This window comes from Amblyraja radiata, chromosome 35, assembly GCF_010909765.2.
Source record: "Amblyraja radiata isolate CabotCenter1 chromosome 35, sAmbRad1.1.pri, whole genome shotgun sequence".
NCBI lineage: Eukaryota > Metazoa > Chordata > Chondrichthyes > Rajiformes > Rajidae > Amblyraja > Amblyraja radiata.
In genome coordinates, this window is record NC_045990.1 from 12,228,368 (window position 1) to 12,233,837 (window position 5,470).

Sequence of the window (5,470 nt, forward strand, 5' to 3'; positions counted from 1 at the left end):
TGCATGTTGTTCCATTGTTTAAAAAGGGTTCTGAGAGTAAACCTAGCAATTATAGACCTGTTAGTTTGACGTCAGTGGTGGGCAAATTAATGAAAAGTATACTTAGAGATTCTATATATATATAAGCATCTGGATCAACAGGATCTGATTAGGAACAGTCAACATGGATTTGTGCCTGGAAGGTCATGTTTGACTAATCTTGAATTTTTTGAAAAAGTTACTTGGAAAAATGATGAGGGTAAAGCAGTGGATGTTGTCTATATGGACTTCAGTAAGGCCTTTAACAAGGTTCCTCGTGGAAGGTTGGTTAAGAAGGTTCAATTGTTAGGTATTAATGGTGGAGTAGCAAAATGGATTCAACAGTGGCTGAATAGGAGATGCCCGAGAGTAATGGTGGATAGCTGTTTGTCAGGTTGGAGGCCAGTGACTAGCGGGGTGCCTCAGGGATCTGTGTTGGGTCCACTGTTGTTTATCATGTACATTAATGATCTGGATGATGGTGTGGTAAATTGGTTTAGTAAGTTTGCAGATGATACTAAGATAGGTGGTGTTGTGGATAATGAAGTAGATTTTCAAAGTCTACAGAGAGATTTAGGCCAGCTGTGTGGGCTAAAAGATGGCAGATGGAGTTTAATGCTGATAAGTGTGAGGTGCTACATCTTGGCAGGACAAATCAAAATAGGATGTACATGGTAAATGGTAGCGAATTGAGGAATGCAGTTGAACAGAGGGATCTAGGGATAACCGTGCATAGTTCCCTGAAGGTGGAATCTCATGTAGATAGGGTGGTAAAGAAAGCTTTTGGTGTGCTGGCCTTCATAAATCAGAGCATTGAGTATAGAAGCTGGAATGTAATGTTAAAATTGTACAAGGCATTGGTGAGGCCAATTCTGGAGTATGGTGTACAATTTTGGTTGGCTAATTATAGGGAGGATGTCAACAAAATAGAGAGAGTACAGAGGAGGTTTACTGGAATGTTGCCTGGGTTTCAGCAACTAAGTTACAGAGAAAGGTCGAACAAAGGTCTTTATTCTTTGGTGCGCAGAAGGGTTAAGGGGGGACTTGATAGAGGTCTTTATAAATGATGAGAGGGATAAGACAGAGTTGACGTGGACAAGCTTTTCCCATTGAGAGTAGGGAAGATTCAAACAAGAGGACATGACTTGAGAATTAAGGAACAGAAGTTTAGGGGTAACATGAGGGGGAACTTCTTTACTCAGAGGGTGGTAGCTGTGTGGTATGAGCTTCCAGTGGAAGTGGTGGAGGCAGGTTCAATTTTATCATTTAAAAATAAATTGGATAGGCATATGGATGGGAAAGGAATGGAGGGTTATGGTCTGAGTGCAGGTAGATGGGACTAGGGGAAAATAAGTCACGGACTAGAAGGGCCAAGATGGCCTGTTTCCGTGCTGTAATTGTTATATGGTTATATGGTTATAACATGGATAGATGACATTTCACGGAGTGCTGGAGTAACTTAGCGTGTCAGGCAGCATCTGTGAAGAATATGGATAGATGACGTTTCACAGATTGCTGGAGTAGCTTAGCGGGTCAGGCAGCATCTGTGTAGAACATGGATAAGTGACGTTTCACAGGACAATGAAGCTAGTTGGAGAATGGTGGCCGATTAGGAAAAGGGGAGATGCAACGAGACCTGGGTGTCATGGTGTCATTGAAAGTAGGAATGCAGGTGCAGCAGGTAGTGAAGAAAGCAAATGGTATGTTAGCATTCATAGCAAAAGGATTTGAGTATAAGAGCTGGGAGGTTCTATTGCAGTTGTACAGGGTCTTGGTGAGACCACACCTGGAGTATTGTGTACAGTTTTGGTCTCCTAATCTGAGGAAAGACATTCTTGCCATAGAGGGAGTACAGAGAAGGTTCACCAGACTGATTCCTGAGATGGCAGGACTTTCATATGAAGAAAGACTGGATAGACTCGGCTTGTACACACTAGAATTCAGAAGATTAAGGTGGGATCTTATAGAAACTTACAAAATTCTTAAGAGGTTGGACAGGCTAGATGCAGGAATATTATTCCTGATATTGGGGAAATGCAGAACTAGGGGTCACAGTTTAAGGATAAGAGGGAAGTTTTTTAGGACCGAGATGAGAAAATCATTTTTCACACAGAGAGTGGTGAATCTGTGGAATTCTCTGCCACAGAAGGTAGTTGAGGCCAGTTCATTGGCTATATTTAAGAGGGAGTTAGATGTGGCCCTTGTGGCTAAAGGGATCAGGGGGTATGGAGAGAAGGCAGGGATGGGATACTGAGTTGGATGATCAACCATGATCATATCGAATTGCGGTGCAGGATCGATGGGCCGAATGGCCTACTACTGCACCTATTTTCTATGTTTCTAACTAGGGCTGGGGATTGGTGGAGAGAGAGTGAAGGCAAGGGTTTCTGGTGAAGGCAAGAAGTCCAACTGGTCCAGAACGCAGCCGCCCGACTCATGACCCACACCAAATCCTGGCATCACATCACTCCAGTCCTCAAAAAACTTCACTGGCTTCCCATCTCCCACCGGATCACCTACAAAATCCTGGTCCTCACCTACAAACCCCTCCACCATCTGGCCCCCCCATATCTCACTGACCTCCTCTCCCCCTACCAACCCTCACGGTCCCTCAGATCCACATCAGCCGGCCTCCTCTCCATCCACAAGTCCAACCTCCGCAGTTTTGGGGACAGAGCCTTCTCCAGCGCAGCTCCCAGGCTCTGGAACTCCCTCCCCAACTGATCCGCAATTCCGTGTCCCTCACCATCTTCCAGTCCCGCCTCAAGACCCATCTCTTCACCTCTGCCTATCCTTAGCCCCACGTCCCCGTCCCTTTTCATCTGTGCATTAATTGCCTCATACTGTGTTTTGTATTGAATTCTGTCTTTACTTTGTGTACTAGTCATGTCTCTACTATTTATTTCATTCCCCTTACATGTTTTTCCTCTACATGCTCAATTTTTGTAAGGTGTCCTTGAGACTCTTGAAAGGCGCCCATAAATAAAATTTATTATTATTATTATAAGGGTTACTTGAAGTTGGAGAAATCAATATTCATATCGCTGTTGTAATCTGCCTGTCCCGCTGAGTTCCTCCAGCATTTGTGTCTGTCTTCAGTGTCATCCTGCATCTGCTGTTCCTGCACATTTTGTCTTGCCCACGTTGACCAAGATGCTCCATCTACACTAGGTCCTCCTGCCTGCATTTGCTCCACATCTCTCCATACCTATCCTATCCATGTACCTGTCAAGAGTCACGTGTATTTTATTGTCATATGTCACAAACTGAACTATTAAATGCTGACTTACGATACGATAGAACTTTATCTAAATGCTGGAGTAACTTAGCGGGACAGGTGGCATCTCTGGATAGGAGGAATGGGTGATGTTTCATGCCTATCTTCAGTGTAAACCAGCATCTGCAGTCCTTATATCACCCTCTCTATCTCTCGTTTGCCTCACCCCTGACTCTCAGTCTGAAGATGGGCCTTAACCCGTAACATCACCTACTCCAGCATTTTGTGACTATCTTAAATGTAGAGCAAGATGGGGGCAAATGGCTGGAAGAGAGACAAGAATAAGATGCAATGTCAAATTCCCATCTACAGGGGATCAGTTCTTCTCATTATGGTGGTGTTTAGTTTGTGCCCAGTCTGTATTGGAGAACTTTATGCTTATTATTGTCATGTGTACTGAGATAAAGTGAAAAGCTTTGTTTTCAAAGGTTTCAAATGTCTTTTATTGTCACCTGTACCAATTAAGGTACAGTGATATTCGAATTACCAATTCGCCGTACAAAAAAAGTAACAAGACACAAAACTACATAAAAGTTAACATAAACATCCACCACAGCGGATTCCTCACTGTGATGGAAGGCAATAAAGTCTAACCTTCCCTCATTTTTCTCCTGCAGTCGGGGCAGTTGGTCGATGTGTCGGGGCGATCCAAGCCCCCGTGCCGAGGCAGTAGTATGGTGAAGCGTCTGAGGCTGTGAGTAGAATAAAATAACACTGCATCTGGTTAACCCAGAGAACACGGTCCCTCATTGATGTGTGGGAAGGACCAGAACTGCAGATGCTGGTTTGAACCAAAGATAGACACAAAATCTGGAATATCTCAATGGGTCAGGCAGCATCTGTGAAGAAAAGGAATGGGTGACCTTTAGGGTCGAGACCCTTCTTCAGACTGAGAGTCAGGGGTGAGGGAAATGAGAGATATGGAAGACATTTGAAAGCAGATGATGATCAAGGAATAGTAGATTGGTTCATTCGAAGGTAGATACAAAATGCTGGAGTAACTCAGCGGGACAGACAGCATCTCTGGAGACAAGGTATGGGTGACATTTCGGGTCGGGACCCTTCTGCAGACTAGAATGGTTCATTGTTGGCAGGGGAGAAGATGTCAACAAGGCATACAATCAGTAAAATTAATCAGGACAGTGTAATCAAACCCGAAACATCACCTGCCCCTTTTCTCCAGGGATGCTGTCAGTCATACTGAGTTCCTCCAGCCTTTTGTGTTTATCTTCGGTTTTTCATTGATCTTTGACATTGCCCTCCATGGTGAATAGAGCCTTTTGTTATACAGGCCTTGTTTTCTCAGGACCGTATAATGCTGGGGAGGTCAGTATGGACCGGGCAGTGTCCACCACCTTTTATAATCTCCTTCTTACCTGGGCTTTCGAGTTGCCAAACCTGGCCGTGATGAAACCAGTCAAAGATGCTGCCATGTGCAGGTCCACCACCCTTGGTTCCAGAGCCTTTCTGGATTATCCCTTTTTGCCGGACAAAAAGAGGTCATGGTCTCGAGGGGAGTTCAATGGTACTGGAGCCATCCACCTAGGCCACTGGTGGGCTGAGATATCGGCTCACAAAGTTGGCCGTGTAATTGGGCAATTGGAACAGATCTGCCGGCTCTGGCCGCAGGGGGCAAATTCATCCCACCTATCGGCACAGAAGTCCCGGTGAAGTTAAGATAAGCCGCCTCACCCGGCCTGGGTACCACATTTTCAGGGGGAGTTCTGGGGGCATTTCAAGAGTGCACTTGTAATTTTGTCTGGACCACCAGTTGCCGCAGAATCGGTGGTGGACCTGTACATTGTGTGTGTTTGCGTATGCGCACTGCTTGATGTTAGTGTTTGAGGTATTTTTCCCGGGGTTGGGATGATTAGCCACTCATGGATTCAGTCAACACTGGATAACTATCTCTCCTGCCTAGAGTCACACAACATGCAAGCAGGTCATTCAGCTCAACTTACTCAAACTGACCAACATGGCCCATCTACACTAGTCCCACCTGCCTGTGTTTGGCCCATAACCTTCCTAAACCGTTCCTATCCATGTACCCATCCATTATGCTTCACATATGATCCCTGTTAGAGGAAAGATCTTGTCAATCTGGAGGAGAGGGTGCAGAGAAGTTTTACGAAATGTTGCCAGGACTCGAGGGCCTGAGCTATAGGGAGAGGTTGG